General features: G+C 35.3%; 1 pseudogene; it reads right to left on the bottom strand.

The window, feature by feature from the left end:
- Positions 1–4371: 4371 nt before the first annotated feature.
- On the bottom strand, positions 4372–4930 carry LOC144303953 (eukaryotic translation initiation factor 1 pseudogene; annotated as a pseudogene).
- Between the last annotated feature and the right edge of the window lie 20370 nt (positions 4931–25300).

Genomic DNA, 25300 nt, shown 5'->3' with positions numbered 1-25300 from the left:
TATGGACTAAAACTGGATTAACTTTGGTCCAATTCCCTGAACCAATCACAGAAAGAGAATATGATTTTGCTGTTTGATTTCTGCCTACTCAGATCCCCATGGTTTTACCCAATGGTGAAGGGGTAGAGTGAGTGCTAGAGATAGAACTGATCAAGTCCAAACTAAAAGTCAAAGATTTAATGAGGAGATTTTAATTACTGGTTTGTAAATTGTATCAATATTAAGGAATATATCACTTCCATATAAAGAGAGAGAAAAATAGAGTAAAAAAATCCACCACATTTACATATCCATAAAGCAATTTTTATGCTTCTAATAGAAAATACAATAACCAATTTTAATCTGGATTTTATAAATTTCCAGTGTCCTTTTACTAAAAGTACCTATTTGAGTAAAGTTAAATTATCTAACTTGTAGAAGTACCTAAAAGTCTTTCTGAAAAAAATGTTTCTCTTTATATAGTTAAATATTTATGAAGGGAAAATATAAATCCATTCTATCACCCTCAGAAATTTCCCTTGATTCTTTTATTTTGCATTATGATCTTAAGGGTCCCATAACTATTTTGCTTGATTAGCTCTTATTGACATAAACAGAATATTCTTGTATATGTGGAAATAAATAGGAGACCACTAAATTTGAGGGGCAGGTGTCCAATATTAAAACACACAGCACACCACAAATGACAATCCCTTTCTTGTTTCTTTTTATTTCATTAAACAGCTTCCTCTTACTTCCAGAGGAGTCCTCAGGACCATATGGATAGTGTGTGGAAGAACTATATAGGAGGGCCTTCTTTTGGCTTCTGGTGAATCAGGTCTTACCGATGTTCCCTGAGTCTTTTATATGAAATATTGGGAATTCCTAGAGCATTGGCCATACTAATTCCAAAGGAAATGCCAGAATGTATTTCACACACAAATGTAAGTGATTTTTGGATTATCTGCTTTTGTTCCTCTCCAATAGCTTGGAAAATTGAGTCAACTGCATGTGAACTTCTTATTCACAGCTAGACAGAATATAGCCTTCTCTGAATTATTCATGCTAATTGTGGAGAAGAAAAAAAAAGTCATGAATAAATTAAATTTACAGATGAACAAAAATATCTGTATTTCCATGGCATATTGCATTTATCACTGAGATAGTATATTTCACAGTGTGCTATATTTATCATGTTTTGTCTATTAGACTTGGAATTTTGGAGGCACCCAGTGATAAGCAGTTGAAGCATGCACTAGAATCTCAGAAATTAACAAATCACAGCGGGTCATCTCAAAGCATTTTGTGTTTTTTGGAAGACAGATAAGAATATTAAGGTTCACAAAACAGTAAGACAATTGTATAGGGACACAAGGGCAAAGAAAGAGGGAATTTACAGGAACCAGGATATTTCAGGAGTAGGTAATAAAAAGCTGAATGTTAAAAGATGAGTTATCTAGCTGATGAGGAATACATAATGAAATAAGGAGACCTCGGAGCTTGCAAAGAACACCAGACATTTCTATTGAGTTTTGTCCAGCTCTCAGTAGAGCAAACATCTAGGGCTTGGCTTTTGCTGCAACTTCAACTGGTATCACAAACAGTTATGGCAGTTAAGTTTAAAGTATTATGCAAAGAATCAAAGCATTTGAGGACTTACTTTTTAAAATGTAGATTACCGGATGCCACACCAGATCAATCAATATGGGTACTAGGCTTGGTCCCAAGAATCTGCATTGTTATCACTATCCAGATATTTTAAATGTTCACTAAAATTTGACAATTATTGTTCTATGACATTGGATACACATTGTAATAACCTAGGAATCCCTAAAAGATGTCAATGTCTGGACCCATGAAGATGTTATAACTCAGTCATCATTATTTTTTTCATGGTTTCCTAGGTGATTCTAATGTACAGATGAGTTTGAAAATCACTTGTCTGAAGGAATGATCAGTGCATTGTTTTTCTTACCTTTTTAAAAAAAGATTATTTTAGAGAGAGGGAGAAAGAGTGTGAACCTGTGCATGAGTGGGGAGAGGGGCAGAGGGAGCAGAGGATCGATGGAGTGCTAGATCTCATGACCCCCCCATGAGATCATAACCTATGAGATCATGACCCATAAAATCATGACCTGAACCAAAACCAAAAGTCAGACCCTTAACCAACTGAACCACCCAGGTGCCCCTGTTCTTACTGTTTTGCTGACACATCTCCATAATGACATTTGAGACCACAAAGTCATACATCCATGGTCAGTTTCTGTAACTAAAACCCACTTCTACTAGTGCCATAGCAATGACAATCTGGTTTTGGTGTTTGTGTTTGCCAATAATTTGAAACGGACCTTAAAATCTAGTCCAACCACCTAATTTTGCCTTTATCCAAAACATATTCAGGATAACTGAAAGAATATTAAAACAAAATCTTTAGGGAGAAAGTATATGGCAATCTCAAGTACTGTGTATTGAGATTTAAAAACTGTTCCAAGAGCTCTATATCAGGCAGCTCCAGAACCTTAGTTTCATGAATATATTTTGACAGTGATATGTCTTTCTACACATGTGAATACACCCAACTAATTATTGTGGGTTTTCAAGTATAAATGTTTTCTTTCAAGGTCTGGTGTTTGTTGTAAGATAATTTAGGGAAAAGTCAGAAGGTTTTTCTTCCAATTTTATTGAGATGTAATTGAATCACATTGTATTAGTTTAAGGTGTACAACCTAACCATGGGACATATGTGTATATATTGTGAAATGATTACCAAAAGAAGTTTAGTTAAAATCCATCACCTCACATAACTATAATTTTTTTCTTGCGATGAGAAGTTTTAAGTTCTACTCTTTAAGCAACTTTTTTCTTTTTTTTTAAAAGATTTTATTGATTTATTTGACAGAGAGATAGGGCCAGAGAGCATAAGTGAGGGAATGGTGGAGAGGGAGAAGCAGACTCTCTGCTGAGCAGGGCTTGGTCCTAGGACCCTGGGATCATGACCTGAGTGGAAAGCAGATGGAACCAACTGAGCCCCCCAGATGCCCCTCTTAGCAACTTTAAAACATACAATACAGTATTGTTCACTATAGTCCTCATGGTGGACATTACATCCCAGGACTTACTTATTTTATAACTGGAAACTTGTACTTTTTTTTTATCACCTTCACCCATTTCCTCTATCTCTGGCAACCACCAATCTGTTCTCTTTTTCTAGAAGTTCATTACTTTTAGATTCCACATATTTAGTATTCATATTTTTCTCTCTGACTTATTTCACTTAGTATAACACCCTCAAGGTCACTTCATGCGTCATAAATGGCAGGATTCCCTTTTTTATGGATGAGCTAAGTTTTACTGTTATAAATATACAAAATAAATATTATAAAATATTTAATATTTGATTGCATGTAAGTATACAGACAAAATATATATACACATATAAACATACATATATATACGTGTGTATATATAGTTATACATAATACACGTATACACATATATGTGTGTATATATATAGCTATTTCTATGTATTGACTATTTTAAATAACGCTACAATAAACATAGGGGTGCAGATTTCACTTCGAGGTACTGATTTCATTTCCCTCAGATATATACCCAAAAGTGGGATTGCTGGATCATGCAGTAGCTCTATTTTTAATTTTTTAATGAATCCCCATACTGTTTTCCACAGTGGCTGCACTAATTCACATTCTCACCAACAGCACACAATTGTTACCTTTACTCCACATCCTCACCAACACTTGTTCTCCCTTCTCTTTTTGGTGATAGCCATTCCTACAGAAGTGAAGTAATATCTCCTTTTGGTTTTGATTTACAGTTCCTTGATGATTAGTGATGCTGAACGCTTTCTCCTACCCCGTTTGTCATTTGCATGTCTCTTTTGGAAAAATGTCTATTCAATTCCTCTGCCCGCTTTTTCATTGGATTGTTTTTTGCTGTTGAGTTCTACAAGTTCTTTATATATTTTGGATATTGACCCCTCGTCAGATATATGACTTGCAAATATTTTCTACCATTCAGTGAGTTGCCTTTTATTCTGTCAATGACTTTCCTTCTGTCAATGCCTTTTATTCTGCGTGGAGGTATTTTTACCTCACTTGTTCATTTGCTTGTTTTTCCTAATATCTATTAGAGGCAATACCTCCCTATCTTCCTTAGATAAAAACCATGATAGGAAGGTACTGTCTATCTATCATCTATCTATCTATCATCTATCTATCTAGGCATGGCTCTTTTCAGTTTATTGCATCAAGGAGTTATACTAGTTCAAGTTAAGAGCAGACCCCGAATGGTTACATTATATAAGCTGTGAGGTTTTTAAACTTGTGACAAGGGACAGAAGGGAAATTCTACTCATTGCAAGGAAATCCTCACTTAAGCTTCCATGAACCAAAAGCACTTAAAACCCATGAGCTTCAGCGGATCATCGTTAGCCAGTCCAATGTCTAGGAGAACCGGCATATGTTCTTGCACTGGTCACCCTGTAGCTGAATGACTTCTCCATATTCTGGATGCTCAGCTGCAGTACCATTGCAAGCAAATTTCTTCTTAAACACCTTCACTAGTGTCTTTTTATCATAGTCATTAGCCATCCCTTGGACAGTTAGTAAAGGTCTTCCTACCGTTTCTCTGCTGATTTTTTTAAAAAAGATTTTATTTATTTATTCATGAGAGACACACAGAGGGAGGCAGAGACATAGGTAGGCAGAGGGAGAGGCAGGCTCCCTGAAGGGAGCCTGAGGTGGGACTTGATCCCAAAACCCTGGGATCTCAACCTGAGCCAAAGGTGGCCACTCAACCACTGATACACCCAGGTGCCCTTCTATTGAATTCTTATATGGATATAATCCTCAGTGCCAGCAGGAAGCAGATCATCACTCTTCTTTGCATCAGCAAAGGGGTAGAAAAAGTGGAGAATCTGGATAGCTGACATAAGATTCCTTTTCCCCTGTGGAAAGGGGTAGGGGGAGGCACAGAGCATGGAGAAGTAAGGGCGTTCAAGGGGGAGGCCGCTGAGTCCTCAGGAGTGACTCAGTGACTGGTGCCAGGAAGGTACTTTTTAAATGGACCCTCACCTCTCAAATCTATGTTGTTCGGCCACTACTTGTTTGGCATACATCTCTCAAATGTTGAGAAGTGACAAAGGAGGCGAAGTCAGTCACTGACTCTATTTCCAGCTGTACCGGGAGGTAGGAAGAATCTGAGACTTGTCTACTTGTTTTGGATACAACATGGGGAGAAAGATAAGAGTACCACAATGTTGGATGTAAGAGGATAATTTCACTCATTTGTTGGCTGTAATAATGGAAGCTCTGGAAGTTGTAATACAGGTTAATCAAGTAATAATGGCAGATGAGGGGAAGAAAAAGAATAAAGCAATAAATCATTCTCTTTCCATTTTTGTCGAAGATAGTTGCCAGCTGTTTTGAGTCTGGGGCCAGTGTTGTTTACCATGGAAATTTAGGTTGCTGAATAAAGCTAAGAATAAGGTCATGTCTTCTTGTGTGTGTGGTAAATAGCAAAACCACCGCCCTTCCGCACAATGTCCTCTCCAAACTATTTCTACATAATGACGGGAAGCGAAAAGGAAAATGTGCAATCCATCTGAAAGCAGCTCTTTCATCACTTTCCTAATAGTGTCTTCAGGACAGATAAGAGATTTTATTACATTTTGTCCAATGTAATGCACCTAGAAAAATGTTGGTTTGTTCTTGGCCTGGACCATCAGTATCACCAATAGCATTCATGATACTGAACAAGATATTATCTACAGGAAACCAAATACATTTACTCATTGTTTTTATGATGTTAAAAATCAAAACCAACTGATTTCCTGAATGGGGCAGGCAAAAACAAGGTGAAGGCGAACATGTGACACCTTGCAGTGCCAGAAGTAAGGAAGAAAAAAAAGCAGAGGGCAGCCCAGGTGACTCAGTGGTTTAGCACCACCTTCAGCCCAGGGCCTGATCCTGGAGACCCAGGATCTAGTCCTGCGTCAGGCTCCCTGCATGGAGCCTGCTTCTTCTTCTGCCTGTGTCTCTGCCTCTCTCTCTCTCTCTCTCTCTCTCCATGAATAAATAAATAAAATCTTTAAGAGAAAAAAAAGCAGGGAGCATGTTAAAGGAGCAAAGAAGCCAACCTGAAAGATCACAATGATCAAAGTTAGAACAATTTGAACAACATAAGTAAATAATGTAGTGTTGGATTATAATCCAAAGTATTAAATCAGTATCTTTGAATCTACATGGTTATAAACAAATGAAGAAAAAGAGACAATTCCCTTTCACTGTAGAATTTCTGATAATTTATGTAGATACTCTCCCTTGTAGAAAATGGAGCTCAATTCCCCTTGAATGTGGAGTGGATTTAGTGACTCACTTCCAACATTAAGATCATTGGTGATAAATCATGTTAATACCATGTACCCCCTTATATGATATGGTGAGAATAGCATTTCATCATGTAGTATTTTTCCCAAAACTCACCACCCTAGTCCAGTCATAAGAAAAACATAAGACAAACTTATATTTCAGGGACATTTTGTAAAATATCTAATTGATATTCCTCAAAACCATCAAAGTCACAAAAAACAAGGAAAGACTGAGAAACTGTCTAAGACCAGAGAAGACTAAAGGAAACATGATGACAAAATACTATATGGTATTCTGAATTGGGTCCTGGACCAGAACAGACACCAGTGGAAAACCCAGTGAAATCCTGCAGTCCAGGTTAATAGTAATGCACTAATATTCTTAGTTGTGACAAATGTACCCTGGCTGTGTAAGATGGTAACGGTGGGAGAAAGTAGGGGAGAGGTTTGTGAACTCTCCATGCTCCCCTTGAACCTTTTTTGAATATTGAAAACTATTCCAAAATAAAAACCATATTGAAAAAATAAAAGACAAGTCAACATTTAAAAGCATGTAGGATGAAGCTACCAAAAGCATGTATCTGATACATGATATGCAGGTAATTAAAAAAAAAATTGGGAATTAGTTGTACTTTAGAGGGAAAAGACCAAGGACATGCGATGATACCTATATGCATGTAATTTAAAGTGGCTCTACCTCTTTGGGGACAATTCAGGAAGGCTTCCTATATCAACTTTCTTCCTTTTTCTGTCTTTTTAAAAAGATTTTATTTATTTATTTGGGAGAGCAAGAGACGGAGCATGAGCAGGAAGCAGGGGCTGGCAGCGGGGAGGACAGAGGAGAGGGAGAAGCAGGCTCCCCACTGAGCAGGGAGCCCAGTGAAAGGCTTGGAGAGGGAGCAACAGAATTTGGAGGAGAGTTTTATTTCCATCACAAATTGTATAAATTTTGATCAGTGTTGGATAGTGTCCAAGTTACTCCAACCTCCTCAGTCTCACTTCTAGGCCAGTGGTTCTTAAGGAATAGGGTAAAAATCACCTGCATATTGACTCCTGGGCCAGACCTACTGACTGGGGTAGAAGTTTGATCTACCACTGGCCCCAGGTAATTTTTTTGTTCACCACTATGGGAGGTCACAACTCCTATAGGAATTTAGGACATCCCAAAGGAATTTTCACCTTTAGTCTTTGCTTCCTTTTATGGAAGAACCTGAAACATTTTTAGCATCTCCTAACTCTAAATGAAAACTGAGGTGCTTCAGAATTCAGAGGCTGAGAAAGCTTTGTTTTCAATTCCTTATTAGGAAGAATCTATCAACCCCATAATAAAGGACACATAAAAATAAAATTTCCTCTGACTGTTTCTCAATCTCATTTCCAAGGACCCTTTAAGGCTTTTCTAAGACCCAGATATAAATGGCTACACTGAGAAGTGTTCTTACACAGCTAAACATTACTTCCGTTTATGTGCTCCCTTATCTTCAATGGGTTTCTTGCCAGTTTTCCAGACTAATGATAAAATATCATGCGTCACGTATATAATATAAATAGAGAATTAGGCTAAACTTTGGTAAAGAATAGATCATTTTAGCTGACACTACTTGGTTTAAAAATTCCCTGAAAAGATGTTTCTTTTCTCAAAGTTAGCATAATTTCAACTGTTTGTGTGTCTCCATTTTTCTTTGATAGCTAAAATTTCCATTGTCTGCCTCATTGTGGACATACCACTCTCATTTCCTTCTCATTTCATTTAAAATGGTCAAGTTGTCTTTCATGTTAATTCGCTTTAAACAAGAAAAAAATATCTCTGTGCACATAATAACCAACTCCAAATAGGCATTATTTCATTATCTTCATGCTTTAGAGACATAATGGCTGCTTGTTACAGCACAGCAGAACTAGTATAAATTAGATCTCAATGGGTTATTCATTAAAAAGCAGCGTAAAATGCCTTGGAAAGCTAGGTCCTTTAGCTAAGTTTAATGGTATTTTTCCCATAAAACTTTCCTAATGTTGCTCTTGTAGTTCAAACATGAATCTATTTTAATTAATTTCTAAATCCTTTACTCAAAAATAATAACTTAAAAGGAAGAGATTAATGCTGATTAAGCCTTATGAAGAAAGAAATCTAAAACATCAGCCCTGATGTTTCTAAATAAATGCTATTAAGATCTGTACATATGTTTTTGTGCATGGACTCAATATTCCCTAAGAAAAGAGTATGTAAAAAGCTGGTGACAGCCACTGAAATATTATATTTAATTATTCTATCGACATTAGTCATTTTAAAACAAGCAATTCATCCCTTTAATATTTTGGACACTAAAGTAGCATAATCTTTACCAAGTTACAATGATTAGTAGTCCTTTAGACAGAATCCTTTGTAATCTAAAAACCTTTATAGTATTTTTTTTTCCTGCTAGAAGATATATGTGTTTGCATGGCATTTGGCTCTATTTCAGTCCATACAGGAGGAAAGCCTTCCAGTTCTAGAACATATAGAAATTAGTTATGACATTTTGAATAAAGATCCTTCCATTCATTTACTCAGCAAAAATTTTCTTAACCCTTTTCATATGCCAGGCACTGTACCAAAAACCCTTTGAGAAAAATATGAATAAGGCAGATATGCTTCCTGCCCTTATAGAGCTTGGAAACTAGAGCTATTATTTTATCCCTAAAATAAAATGACTAAAATATAAGGCTTTTTGTCATTTTTATGCTAGTCAGATTCACCTCATATTAACCAATAAAATTGTATAGCACCAAATTGTTACTCTTTAAACAACACAATAAAAACAATACAGAATTTTAAACATGGTAGAAATCTAAGGCATATATTTTACATGAAATAATTAGTGATCAAGGCGTTATGAGTGATCACTGCATTTATGACATAATTCAGTCAACTGTATGGTAAAATTCGAAAACAGGAAAGTATCTGACAAGATTCTAATTCTGTGATATAAACCACACTCTTCCCAAAATTAGAGGATGCATTTTTTGGAAAGTCTTTATAGAGCGATAAATCCTGAGCTCAGAAGGTTTGTGATCTTTTCTTTCCAAGTAAATAATGACATATTACAAATAAGCGGAGGAGGGAAGTCTCTCTCTTTTACTGTCCTACGAAACTGTTACATGAGTGTTATCATTTAGAAAATAACATCATGTAAATTAATTAAAGAGAATTTTGAAAAATACATAACAGAAAGCATTTTTTCATTGTGAGATTAATACTGTATACAAACATATTAAAATTTAGAGTTTAGCCATTTTACTACCTAATGAATAAATTCAGGAATGACCTAGAAACTGCTTGGTTTCTCCCAACTTCTAGTTCAGTTCAACCTTTCCATTCACCATTACTAAGTCAGTAAAGGATTTCTGTTGGTCGTCAAGGAAACTACAATACAGAGAGGATTGAAATGGTGATAATCTCATTTCCCATATACCTGTAAACAAGAGATAAACTGAATAGAGAAAGCACCAATGCATTCACTGTCCCATTGGAAAGAAATAGGTTTAAAATTATCCTACAAAAAGTCTCTTCAAGAAACAGGGCATGTTGTTTTAGTAGGAAAAAAGGAAAACCAAGAATCTGAAGAATTCTCTAGAGGTAACTGGATAAAAGAGAAAGCGAATGGAACATGGAGAATAATGCTATATATTCATTAGACATGCAGGAGGCATTTTTTTCCTTGTCTAATTTAAAAATTGGAATTACAAGCCCGCAATTTTGCCCATATTACCTTGCCTTTATTACACAGTGGGCCAATTTTATTCGGCAGTACAATATAAGCAACTTTCAGGTTTAATGAAAATAAAATCTCAGCAGTAGCATTTTCATATTTCACTGAATGGTTTTGGAAATATCCAGAACTAGCACTTTATTATACACTTTTAAATTAAATGTGTAAAAGTTTCAGTTTCCTATTTTCCAAATTTGTAGTTATAAAATGGGGAAAAAATCTCTTTTGACAAAAAGGGAGCATCAGGAGGAGGAGACAAGAGCAAAGTGTTGGCAATCATACTGAAGTCTTCCCATGGTTCATTCTGATCACTAAAAGATCTAAGTAAAGGTTAGGTCGTAGGGAAGAAACAGGAAAAGTAAGTACGCAAAATGTTGATAGAAAGGAAAGATAGTAAAAATAAATTTTAATTATTGTACAATTTCGATCAAAATGAATCTATATAGATAGTTGTTGTAATACTAATTGCCTGTAGCACTTGAATTAATTTGAATTAAATTTAATTAGCACTTGGTTAAATTCAGTTAAATACATCATTACATACTTTCTATGGTCCTCTGTTTTACACTGCTAATATTCATCTCTACAAATACTAAAACTAAGGCCCTTGAGGCCACAGCAGGCTGTATATTTCCACCATGCTTCCCATCATCTCCCTCCTCCAGTAGCCAGCAAAGAACTGCTATATGCTCCAAAGATAGAAGTAAAGTAGATAATAATGTCATTGATTTTCTTAAAGACTGAATTGAGAGGTACGTTTTCATCCTTGAATTCTTTGCTTCTGGTAATAGAGTGATGGACTTAGCACAAGCTACCCCAAAATAGGGCACCTTAGAATACTAAACATTTTAAGTGCAAGAAATGTAAGAAAATAACAGAAGCAAGAAGGTCACTCTACCTTCGCCTCACCCTTCTTCTCAGAAACAGGTCATAAACCCTCAGGTGAGAGGGCCCCTCATACCCAGAAGAAAGGAGCATTCTTATTTCAGAAGACAGGGACAGCAAGGCAAATCTGAGCAAACAGGCCCTGTTAAGTTTCCCCCAATTGGCTACTCTTACCTCATACTCTTTGACCTGTCAAAGTTGTACAGGACTCTCCACTTTTCATCAAACCTAGCATAAAAATACTCAAGGTTAACTGTTTTTTTGGGCCCGTACTTCCTTATGAAGGTTTCCATGTCACATAAAATTTACATGAAGTCAACATGAATACTTTTCTCCTGTAAATCTCTCCTTGTCAGTTTAATTTTCAGACACAGCCAGAGACCCTAAGAGGATCAGGGAAACTTTTCCTTCCCATGCAAGAGATAGATGTTCATATCTTCCAAAGCTGATTTTTTTTTAGGTGTCCTTCTCATTGAATAGCTTTAAAACTAGAAAAATCTTAAAAGTAGCTGTTAAGAAAGCTATGAAGAAGGTTTAAAGGTTTAAAAGAAAAATTTCACAATCTATTTAGGTTACTTAAAATTTCTTTGACAGATTTTCTTTAAAAAGAAGAAAGTAGAGGGAAATGGGATAATATAATGTACATTGGCTTCCCCTAGAATAAAAAATAGCTCTTCAAAGAAAAAGTTTTATGTCCCATATATTTTCTTAACAACCAGCTTAAATTGCTATGTGAAAGATGAAGAACGAGCTACTCCCTCAGCTGCCTGGTTGTCCCAATACCTGTCTGCTCCACCTCTCAGCACCTCCGACAGCTCATTCATACTGGTGGTTATCCTTGCAGGACCATGAGCAGGAAAAGGAAGGGCTGTGGCGAATTTATGACTAATTCCATTCACAGATTAAAAAAAAACAAAAAACATTCGTTTTGTACAGTTTCTATTTTTTTTATAGAAAAAAGGAGACTTTAAGTATCAATCTAAATAATAGTAATAAGAATCGCTCATATGTATATTGCTTCATCACTTATAAGTTAATTGTATAAACATTTCTCATATGATCATCAGTACAAATCACTGAAGCAGGTGTGCCAGTTACTATTATCTTCACTTGGCAGCAAAGGGAACTCTGACTTAGAGAAGGATTAATTTGCTACATTGAGATGTTTAACTATAAATACATCAAATAATACGTAGAGGAACTATTCATTCATCTCTTAAAGAGATTCCATTTATAACCTACATGGTGATCCTTTGATGTGTTAACCCATGTTTTAAGCTATATAAGGTATCTCATACTTTTGCTATATTTAGTGATGTGAAGGAAAAGAATTCAGCGATCAAACTAGAACTCCAATAATAGTGATATCTGCTTTTGTGGGTTTTACTCTAAGATCTCACTTACCTTTTTTAGTATAAATAGAAAAATAAAGAAGTCAAAATACTTTAATGAGAACATCTGGTATGCATTTTCAAATCAAATCCTCAGCTCACTATTAAGTAGCCATGGAGTTTGTTGTTAACATTCTTATCAGGAATTCCCTATAAACCTGTAAGCTTCATCCAGAACTAGTACAATAGATGATGCATTTCCTTTTAACAAAGTAAAACAAGGAACATATTTTACCGTTGCTATGACCAAATAGTGTACTAGCAAATGTCAAAGGGTGGGAACACTTGTTAGTGATGATGGAAGGACATCACCCTGAAAGAAGAGATCGCATAACTACACTGAAAATTCTGCCCCTTAAATTTTCTTTTTGTGAATCCTCATAAAGATTCACCTCTTCTCCTTACAAAATAGATATAATAGGAATATTCTCATTCTTTCCTGCATTAGTCTTTATACATGTTGTAAACATATGTAGAAGCTGATGTTTCACATCTGTATTTCAAAAATAATGATCTTCTTTGAAAGGTGAATCCGATGTTATTTTAACACGCATACAAATTGTGGAGTTCAGTCATGAAGGTCCCATTGGGAACATTTTTCCCCCAAAGTCTCAGGCCTTTGGATCACAGATAGCTTTCCTTTCTTTTCCTTCCTGCCCTTGTCAAGATCCAACCATGCCAGCAGGGAATAAAATCAGCAGGACGCTTGTCAGTCAGCTTCAAAAAGGCCACCTCTTCGCTAATGAGGCATTGAGAAGAGACAGCCACAGAATCTAACAAAATTCCACTATGAAATCTGTTGATGCTTCCATATACATTTTCCACTAGAGTCAGATGAAAGTAAGGAAATATATGATCATGAAAAATAATATAATAGAAATGTCATAGCAAGTGTAATATAGCATAAAGACACAGCTTTGAAATTTATTTAGCTCAGTACAATCCATCATTGAATGTTTTAAGATAGTCAAAATTTTAAATAATGTTGAGCATTATTTTAATTTTCCAAAAATTTGCCTTGAAAATGAAATAAAAATCATTTTTCTGGCCTAAAGATTTATTACTAGCATGATGAGAACATTTTCCTAATGAAACAGAAATCTGAATGATCTAAAGTCCAACCAAAAGACACAGAATGGCGTGTTCCTGACAAAGGCCCTGGTGAGACTTGACTGTGAATGTAGAGATCATAGTTGAAAGAGGCTCACCTCTGTTCTGTGCTGTCAGGTGAGCACCTTCTTGTTCGTAGAACACAGACCAATTAAGATCAAAACTGATATTAAATCATGCGTAGGCCTGTGGCAACCCTGGAGTGGAGAAGTGAAGGTAATAAAGAACATTCTTTTATAGTCTTTTCTCTACCATAATTTCATGATTATATATTTATTCCACAATTCTGGTAAAATAGGAATGATAAATCAGGCAGCTTAAAATTTCAAACCTCGGGTCCCGATGATTGAAATATTGGGCAGAGGATCTTCTGTGCTGTCATCATGGAGTTTCAGACACATGGACTCATCTGGAGGACTAGTGGAGCTAACCAAGAGCCCACCTGCACAGCCTCCAGAGAAAGGTTTCATCACTGGCTTTGGGCAGAGATACCACTCAGAAAGGTCCTCGCTTTATCGTCTAATCAAAACCACATGGTCTCCTATAAAAGTTATTAGGAGAGAATTTCTACAAAAAAAAAAAAAAAAAGAAATTGATTTTACAGAGAAAATGTTGTGATATACTAGGAACAAAATGCTGGAGTGGTTTGAGACCAAAGTAAGGTTCTCAGGGCCAAGCTAAATACATCTTTCCTAAAGCACTGCACATAGACCCCTAAAGGGACTATGTGGCCATTTGAAACACCCGGAAAAAAACCAAAATATATTATTTTAAACAGGGTCCTTATGCTTCATATGAGAAAAAAACTGGATACACCTGAAGGAGGTATAAGGATGAGATAAATAGTTGTGTTCATTTTCATATTTGGATGGGTGTTTCACATTTGGATAAGGGATGGTTGTGTAGGAGAATGTCTTTGTTTATATGAAATGCATACTACAGTGTGCAGGGCAATGAGACATCAGATGAACAATTTAGTCTCAAAAGGTTGAAGGAAATAAAAGTTCTCAGTGCTAAACTTGCAACTTTTTGTAAATTTGTAAATTTGAGATTCCTTTAAAAAGTATATATATGCATTTCCGTGTGTATATGTATGTTTCAGTCTCCAGGACCTAGCCTAAACCTAACATCTCAGCATTCTTACTCATTATTCCCTTTCATAAATCCTGTACCCTTGTTTGTCTGGTTTATTGACTATTCTAACATAACAGGCTACAGACTTTCTTAATGATGTGACTTTCCTCTGCTACCTCCACCTACAAAACTTTTCAAAAAAATCTGCCTGTCACATTCTATTCATCCTTGAAGGCATCTCCTAAATGACATCTCCATGAAAAACCTTCTATCAGAGCCTAGTCTAATGCCTCATATACAGTATGTGTTCAAAATATATCTAGTGAAAAGAATTTAACCACTTATGACTGGAATGGTCATACAAAACCATACAAGACAAGACCATACAAATAATACATGGGCTGGGTCTTTTAAGATCAGCAGAAATCGGCAGAAATCCAAAGATAGATAAAGACTTCATTTTTATTCTACAAATAGGAATAAGGAAGAAAGATTTTAAAAAGAGGTATAAAGTGTTTATTTGAAGGTAGATTTGGGAATCCACTTTAATGATGTACGAGAAGGAGTGTAGAAGAGATTCAGATCATAGTAATTGGCAGAACAGAAACCTAGCCCTGTTATATTTAGGGACTGGGTGCTAATTTCAAAGGCTAACAAAGCCAAGGAGAAATGAAGAGATTTTCACGTGAAAGGAAGATAAGATCCTTTTTAAGTATGAAGAATGTGTCCAGATTTTATTATGTTCAATTGCCTGAAGAACACACTGTTGAGTCACAGGCATAGATTAGTGATAATCCTAAAACACTGCAATGGGAAGAACAGCCAAAAAACAATCACATATTCTGGCTATGTATTTCCTAAACCATTTTCCTAGAAAAAGATGCTCTAAATTAAGAACATATGATTAGTCATAGTCACGAGAGATCAAACACATAACTGCTAAAGAGACAAAGTGTTCCAGCATCTCCTTGAATTTCCTAATAAAACCTAAAAGGCATTAACACATCATTCCAATGTACCCAGCATATTTAATCAGAGGACTACCAAGAATTGTGCAGACATAACTGACTGCTACTTTAATATGAATTCCAGATTTTAAGAGAGGACTTCCTCATGGAAAAGAGAGGGATTTCAGTTTTTGAAGGATAATATTGGAATGCTGCCATTTTGTTAGAATCAACAGTTTGGCAGATGAAGGTCTCACTCACATAACAAAAGGCAATTTCATCATCAAACAAAATTACCACCATGAAACATCTGTCGTGTTATCCTTAACCCTGTACTCTTTCTCTCCATGATGTTTTAGGAGGTTCAGTATTTCTACTAAGCTGTGGATCATCTTGTTTTTTAATACTTTCACTTCACTAACAATTTCACTACAATACCAAAGAAACAAATCTCACAGGAGCCTTACAAAGGAATGCATTTTTACAAGGATTTCCTGAGTACTACATGTTGAAATTGCTGCCCAAACACTTGGAACTTCTCCATTTCATTTCTGCCATACTACTTCCCTGTTTCTAGACTTTCCCACAGACTGATACCTTGTTTTCCTTGCTAGATCTTTCTCTTCTCTCACAGCAGTCTCCTAAGACTAGCATGGCTTGAGTAGAAGACCCTCAAGATACTCAAGAGATTCTATCGTCTATGAGTATAAAATGTCCTTGATATGGTCAGTTAGAATTAACCATTGTAAGTCTCAGGTCCCTTTAGCCTTTCCCTTACAAAGCCCCAAATTAAACTTAAACTCATTAGGCCAAAACAAACAAACAAAAAAAAAGTGACTTTTTTTTTTTGCAAGTTATCATTCCCTTGGGGGACTTTTCCAGAGAAAAATTAAAAGGAAAAAGGTTCATTTGCACTCTAGGAACAAATAATAATGGCTTATAATGACCATGACAATAAACACCAGTCCATGGAGTATAGGGCTTAGAATAAATCAGGGCGGGCCTAAGGTGAAACCGGCAGTGGCCCTAATAGGTAGTGGGCAGAGGCTCTAAGGAGCAAGGCAATGACTCTGTCATGCCTTTCCACGAATTTGTGCTGTGCTTTCTGTCCTGTTGATTTGTAGCCAGCTTTAAGAAACCTCTCTTCCATGCACCCACTCACGTTCTCTTATCTCTCGATTTGGAGATCACTAGATATTAGGGAGAAAGAACAAAAGGAAGAAAATAACAACTGAAATGTATGAAAAAGCCAAATGCTTAGTCTATTTTAGTCTACTTGAGTGAGTACCGAAGCCCAAGAGATTAATATTGTTGTCCGGAGGGTTGTGAACACTCAGCAAATTGTAGTAAATCTCTTTCTGCATAAAATATTTTGTGGCTTCTAAGTGGGGTAGTAGATATGTTCCATATTTATGAAGCCGATGATAGCATTTCATCTTTCTCAAATTCTTACATAAGGGAAGAATAAGACTTCTTTGATGTATAAACTGCAATATTCTAAGGCCAGACGCGTCTATACAAACAAAAAAATTTGCAAGTCATGTGGTGTCAAGCAGTCTTTTGAAGAAAGAGCAAATCAACTTGAAAGCAAATGTTAACCTTTTAAATATCCAATTAGAAACTATTACTGGAGGGCAGCCCAGGTGGCTCAGTGGTTTAGCGCTGCCTTCAGCCCAGGGCGTGATCCTGGAGTCCCAGTATCGAGTCCCACGTCCAGCTCCCTGCATGGAGCCTGCTTCTCCCTCTGCCTGTGTCTCTGTCTCTCGGTCTCTGTCTCTGTGTCTCTCTCTCTGTGTCTCTCATGAATAAATGAATAAAATCTTTAAAAAAGAAACTACTACTGGAAATTAGCTGGTTTTGGTTAAGACAAGCAATGTGTTCTGTAGAGCAATGGTTAGATTTGTTATGTTGGGGGCAAAAACACTTCAGAAAAATTGGTTCCTTAATATTTGGAATTTTATATCAAAATAAGTTGAAGGAAAAAATATTGTCTAAAATTCACAGAGCTGAGCACGCTGTGTTGAATTTTGCTATACTTACAATTATTAGCAAGTTTTTATTTTTAGTTACTTCCAACAAAATTAGTTAAGACAATAAATAAGAGTTTATTTGTAGCAAGTGTTTCAAAGTTAATGAGAATTATTGAAGATAATTTTTATCACATGCCTTCCCTGCAATGCCAGTAGATTAATAACTAAATAGGGACGTTACCCACAGCTTAGCTGCCAGGAAGAATTATATAAACTAATTAACAAAGACCTTGGAGGAAAGTGGTCTCATTTACAATCTTGATAAGGCAGAGAGAAAAGGTACCACAAAGGAAAAGATGGATTCTTCTACTTATTAATGATCCTTTCCTTATAATAAAATATTTCATAACCAAAATAAAGAGGAAAAAGCTAATGAAATAATTTCAGGAAAAGACATAATATCAAAAAGAAAAAAACCTGAGCACATATGAGGAAAAATAAGTAAGTAAATAAATGGAAAAATTTAAATTGGACATTAAAAATTTGAAAACATGTTACATCTAATAAGTGTGCAAAATGAAAAATAATTACTGATGTTGGTGACGTATATACATAAATTGATAAACATTCTAGAAATCATTTTTACTGTGTTCCAAAAACTATATAAATGTTAGTATCCTTTGATGCAATAATCTCACTCCAGGGAATATTCCTAAGGATTATCTAAAAGAAAGAATATCTATACTCATAGCAGAATTATTTATTCCAGACCAAAAAAAAATCCTAAATATTTAGCAATATGAAATGATTTTTTAAAAAGATTTTATTTATTTGAGAGAGAATGAGCAAGAGCACAACAGGGAGAGGGGCACAGGGAGAAGCAGGTGCCACACCAAGCAGGGAGCCCTATATTGGGGCTCGATCCCAGGACCCCAGGATCATGACCTGAGCCAAAGGCAGATGCTTAACCAACTGAGCCACCCAGAAACTCAGCACTACAAAATGATTAAATTTTGGCCTATTAACTTGATAGAAGAGTATTGGGCAATATTTAAAATATGTATGAGAATTCTTAGCAACATATGATAAATATTAAGTGAAAACAGCTGTCAAAAAACTGCATAGCTGTAGAAAATAAAAAGATACGTGGAAAAAGAAAAAAATAATCAGAAATAGAAATTTGCTAATTCTATACCTATCTTTTATTCATAGTTTGTTGTAGCTTATTTGGGGAGAAAACTAGTAAAGATTGCTTGGGTTTCTTTTGGATTCAGTAATTTCAAGTTAAATATAAGCTCTTCTAACTAAACTTGCATTGCATTATTTATTTCCAAAACAGTATATTTCCATTATGTATGTACTTCAAAATTATATTGAATAAAATATTTGGTCAGTGCACATGGGTGTTGACAGAATGGTTTACTGAGCTAATGGACAATATTAGGATACAAGAACAAGGCTGAGGTCTAGTGCAGGTCAAAGATAGCAAAAAAAGACAATAAAGACAGAACTGTTCTAATCAGAAATCATCTCAAAGTACTTAGGAGAAATTGAAACTGATATCAAACTTTTCTCCATATCCTCTATAATTTTACCTCAATAATTTTATCCTATATAATAACTTTTATATTTTTTTCTGTGTGATTATATGTGCAAATTGCTGTATGAATTCATTAGAATGCAAGCTCAAACAGCCTGCATAGATCCTTTGGTGGTTTTCATAAAGTCCTAAGTTAATGATTTGTCTAAATATTATACATAAATATCCAAACCAAATATTAGAGCAAGGGTCAAATACTCAAAGCCTGGTTTATAGATTTATGTTTGGGTGGCCAAAGCACTGGCCAAAGTTTGAACTGGAATGTCTTATGGTAGAGCAACCAGTTTGGACCAATTCACATATTTTTGTTACCTTCCTGGTTCCAGGGACACTTGAGCTAACACATTTGACACTTATTTTAGAGTTTTAGGACTCAGAACTAGTGGGAAAATGACTGTGATCTAAGAGGTCTGGGGGCACCTGGGTGGCTCCATCAGTTGAGCCTGCAACTCTTGATTTCGGCTCAGGTCATGAGTCGTGGGTCATTAGATCCAGCTCTGCATGGAGCCTGCTTAGGATTCTCTCCCTCTCCTTCTGCCCCTCCCTACCCTCTCTAAATTAACTGATTGATTGATTGATTGATTGATTAAAAAGCCTTGTGAATAGGTCCATCAGAGGAATCATTCAGGGCCACCTAATTCATTGATAGCTCAATTTTTCCCGTGGCTGTGGCTGCTGAGTATGATTTCCTCAAAACAAAGTGGTTGCTAAGGTTGAGGAGGTGGGCTAGCCTTGCCCCTGCTTTTCTTTGCTTAGCCCAAAGGGCTGAGATATTTTGCAGTTGTCTTGGGATCAAACCATTAGTGCAAGGTTGGAATTGGTCAGCCTTTGCTAAGCTGAGAAAGCAGTTGTGAGGCCCTCACCCTCTTTCTCTGCCTCCAACTGAGAGAGGCAGCTCTGCAATCCTTAATTGACTATTAGGCAGTAATATTCAAATATGATGGTGCTGTCATTATTGATAGTATATGGAGAGTCCTCTGCCCCTGCTTAAAAGAAAAATATAGTAATTTGGCACATATTGCAATAAGGCATACATTTCATTTAATATCTTTCACCTGAGAATCTCAGAGGTTTATAGAATTACTAGTTAATTTTCTATTCTTAGACTCTGCAGACCAGATATAAACATTATAAATGGAAATTCAAGATGTGACAGAAAAGGGTAGAATAATAAAAAGAAATAAAATACATTATCCTTTAAGGAAAAAGAAATAAAACACATTGTCCTTTCATAGGCTTTAAATCTGCTCAATAGTAGGAAACATTGCATTTAATAGATAAAGGCATCAGGGGGAAAGGTTTATGACAAAGGTTTTCTTCCTCTAACAGTTTTTTCACTAGATCAAATAATAATTATGTCTGTGTACTAAGAGTGGCTGTTACTCAGGCATCTTTAACTTTTTGGTGACATCTACTGTCCAAAATGGGAAATGCTATGAAATCATTCTACACCCAAAGAGTATCTAGAATTTATTTCATTTTATTTTTGTATTTACAATGCTACAACTTCTTTGACACTTCCATATAAGTAGACCTCATTAAAAGATTTAAGGGATATTTAAATAATTTCCATATGCACTGCATCAGGGAACCATAAAAATAATGGTCTGTGCTGGCAAATCCTAATTTTTGGTATATAGTTTAAAGATGCCAATTCAATTTAAAGACTTTACTAAACCACTGTTCAAATGCTAGAAAAAATATTAAAATGGATACTTAAATGCATTTTCTTATATTTAAAGAAAACTACTTCTGAGCACTGATTACAATGTTCTTAATAATATTACTATAGTAATATTTACAGAGGAATTCCAATTTTAAAAGAAATCAAGGTTTCTAATTGTTTTTCAACTTGACTTTCTACTTATTCTAGTTATAAAAAATAAGCTGAGTTATTTGTTATGCAGGAGGAAATAAGCATCATTTATACTCCTTATTAAGCTCCATCTGTTTCACAGTTGATGGTTTGCAAAGACCTAAACACTTAATTTAATAACTCATGATTATAACTAGAAAATCTTTTCAGAGGCATTTGGTAATGCAACAAGGTAACAATTTTTTTTATTGAGTATCTATTATATATAGGCATTTTGCTAGATGCTTTCACCAGTGTCACAGGTGATAAAATGGTATAAGCTCCCCAAAAAAAACCTAAAAATAGGAGAGCCTCAGGTTCTATAGCATAACCTATATCCTCCTCACTCCAGTAAGGGAGGCGATATTTCCATAATTGACCATGGTTTTCCCATTCATAGAAAAAAAAATACCCTGCTTTTTTTTTTTAACCTTCTATTGTAATCTAGTGGACAGATAACCATTTCAAGTTTACTACATGGTAAAACCAGATACGGTCGAAGTAAATCCAGAGTCTCCTGTAATATTACATAAACAAGTTTAAACTATTAAGTAATTCCTTCTCCACTATAATTTGCATTCCAGTCCTCAGTATCTTTTTTAGATTTGTGACCCCAAGACCCAGTGATCTGCTTGGAAAAGTATGAAAACCATGTCAATTAATTAATTAGCCATTATTTTTATAATTACAATAATTTGATAATTATGTATATAATAATTAGTTTATAAATATTTATTGGCAATGTTGGCTCTTCCTGTGCATAATAAAATGCATGCGATTTGCAAGGGTTTACAGCCTAGAAAAGGTAGGCATCAACAGTTCCAATCAAAATAGAATGCCCTAAGAGATGAATGCAATATACAGTAGTAAAATTCGGACTCAGAAAAGAGGCAAGAGTACTTATGGCTGATGGAATCAATATGGCAAGACTAATGCGTTTGATCAAATAGGAGGAGTGTGTGTATCTTCAAAGTGGTGATGTGGGTAGTTTTAGGGAAGGAGGAATATGAGAACCCAGTTAGTTATTATGGAGGTGGAAAGGTCCGGACACATGCCTGACATCAAGCAGTCCAGAGTGTCTGCTTATTGGGAACAAGTAGGAAACAAACAGAGGCTGAGACATCTCACAAAGGGCCCTTGACTTGCAAACTAGAGTTTGGACATTTTTAGCAAGGCAGTTCCCTACTCCAGATACTTAGATCATAGAAGGGGAGTATCTTCAAATCTGAGTTTCAAGTCAACGTCCTTTTAACTAACTTCATCTCAAAGGTATTGCTCTGGGTGGGGTTTTTCTTAGCTTTGTTCAATCCATAATTTTGATTTCTTCCTGGCCTTAGACTAAGGTTTCTGACAGGCTATTATCTCCAGATCTTTCATATCTGATCAGTTTGCCCTTTTGATTTTAAAAACTCCTTGTTTCTCCAACTTCCTCTAAAAATTACAAATTACAAACAACCAGCATTTTGCCCTGGAAGATTGTTTTTCATGCTTCACTAGCCATTTTTAAATGGCTAAATACTTGTGATTTCCCTCTCCAAATATATTTTATTGTGTTCAGCCCTTGAATTTGCCTTAGTACTTTTGGTAAGTAAAGGAGTGTTCTGGAAACATATTCATCTCTCCTGATGACAGAAGGTAGGACAGTAACAGGAAAGAGAAAGGTAAATACAGGACAGAGCTTCACCCAACTTACTTGCTCTCACCCACCTTCCAAAAGACCCTCTGTTCAGTTTCTGTTAAAGTTCAAAATAATCCTTTCTGCAACCTGTCAATAAAATACATAAACAGCATATTTGAGATGCCTAATATATAAGTTCAAAAATATTCAGAGCTAATTACATTCCACCGACGGCTGAAAATCATAAATATATGCACATTATTTGAAATTCTGCCTAGAATTTAATTTTCACCCTAATTCTAGAAATAACTAAATATTTTTCTACTAGATCAAGTTGAGGGTCTTCAGTTCTATCCTAAGCAAGTACAATTTTGAGTTCCAGTCTATGGGTTTATAATTCTTTTTAATCATTTATCATTATTCTTCTACAACCTTAGCATATTGGTAAAATGAAATCACCATATATTCTTCTCCAATCATAGCTTCAGCCTAACTTCACACAACCTGTAGAAGAAAAATAGGACAAGTGCAACTGAGAGGAAAAAAAATTATAACGGTATTTCACATTTCTATGCTAATTTTTTAAATGTCTACATGAAACAGCTTAATTTCAGCTCTGAATGAATGATAGGTGGATGAAATGGCTAGAAATTAGCAGTTCTCTCCATAATCCCATTATAAACCCCTTCCCTCTTTTTCTCTCCAGCCTTCTCTCATTCACAAGTGTGTGCTCTCTCTCTCCCTACGCTAAACTTGGTTTTCCTCAGAAGTGTGACTCTCCCTTAGATGTTGTCAGGACTGCCACCTACTGACAGAGCAGGTTACGTCTAAAAGAAATGACTTAAGAAGAACGATCATGTTATTTCTTGTCCAACTAAGGACATTTTTGAGAGTGGAAATAATTTTTTTACATCGTTCTCAGAAGTGTATAATATTTTTTCTAAGATTAAAAGTCAAATAGCTGTATAACTAAGAAATTGCAAAACTTTATATTTGCTTTCTTCACATTAAAAGAAAACAAGCAAAATAAATATTCTTAGTACATATTCACATTTTTAAGTGGATTTCTTAGTGGTATCTGTCTCTAATACAATTTTTTTTGAAATTTTCTGAAAAGTATATTTTAATACACTTTTATTATTTTTATATTTTAAAATTACCAATGTTTTGCTGAAATCTTTTGAAATATTTTATGGTTAATAAAGCTGAAATTGTTGATATATTCACTCACCTCTTCTTTGTAGGCTATAATTAAGAAAATGTTTTCTGTGCACATGCTGAGCTACTTAAGAATTTTCAGAATAAATTCTGCTAAATGGCAACATTGTCACATGGTCTTATATTGCTCCCAGTAGATTTCTCCTCAAGATAATAATAAATGCAACAGTAGCTAATAATGGCAAAGCTATAAGTCTCATGTGGAACACTGTTAAACCAAACTTGCAATTTGTGAAGTAGATAGCTCTGATAACATTTTAGACTGAATGTCTCACAAACTAATGGTATTATCAGATTAAGGCAGTGGAAGTTTAGAGTCCATCCAGATAGGACCTTTCTTAGTGTTTTTAAGAAAAATATGAAGTGTTTCCAGAGAGAGGACCTAAAAGATGGAATCAGTGTTCCAGGTAATAAAACCAAGAAAATTGAGCTTCCTGAAGCATGGTTCCACAATCACAAGTCCTCATTTTTATTTTAAGGGACACAAAAACTGTCCCTAATATTGCTTTAATTTAAAATGTCTGAAGACATCCTATCCTATAATCAACCTGAGTGTCCTACAACAGTATTGCATTATAATGGTATTCACTGTTTGTTCAAAATAAGTTGGAAATTTTTAATTGAAATATTTAATAGAGATTTTAAAAAACTCTTCAACTTTTAAAACTTTTCGAGAATTATACTAAATGTTACAGAGCTTACAAACAGGAAGACACTGAAATGTATCTCTGCAAATGCAAAGGACAGATCAAATACAATAAATGATGGGAATTCCACTGGCAAAAAAAATTAATTCTGAAATTTTATGATTACACCTCAATGTATCTTAGCTGGTGAAGAAAATTTATAATGAAACTAAATTGGGAGAAATATTTAAAGTATTTGCTGAAGAAAGATACCCTGAAAGGGAGGCAAAGAGTATTTACCTGTGAATGGATTTAGGTAGAAATATTTACACATTTCAAGATGAATAAAATTAGAATTCAGAGGACACTTCATGGAACAGGATTTGTTCTAAACTCACCAAATTCACAATTCTGTGTATTACACTATCCAGGTCTGCCATGCAGTAGCCATGTGACTTTGAATGTTACCTCTAAAATCCATGCTTCCCCTTCTGTAGAATAGGCATAGTAATAGTACTTACTTTACAGGTCTTTGTGAGGCATGAATAACATTATGGACGTAAGTACACTTATTGCAGAACCCAGCATAAAATATGTGCTCAATAAATGCCAGCCACTGTTGTCTTGTTACTATCATCATCGCCATTGGCATCGTTTCCTTTCCTTAACTCCAAAGAAGAAGAAGGGATGGATCAAGTTCTAGACTTACAGTTAGACAGCATATATGTCTTAATGCCACAAAGAATAAATGTAGGTAAGAACCACTTACTGATCAGATTATAATTTAAAGCTATGTAAAGCAGAGATAAGTTTTGATTCTCCTATTCAAATTAAACTCTTAACTATGTCAAACTATTTTGAAATACCAGATGTGTATCCTCTTACTATAG

The sequence above is a fragment of the Canis aureus genome, chromosome 33 (genome assembly GCF_053574225.1).
Source record: "Canis aureus isolate CA01 chromosome 33, VMU_Caureus_v.1.0, whole genome shotgun sequence".
Taxonomy (NCBI): Eukaryota; Metazoa; Chordata; class Mammalia; order Carnivora; family Canidae; genus Canis; species Canis aureus.
The sequence above is the reverse complement of the archived record's forward strand: the minus strand, read 5'-3'. Positions and strand labels throughout refer to the sequence as shown.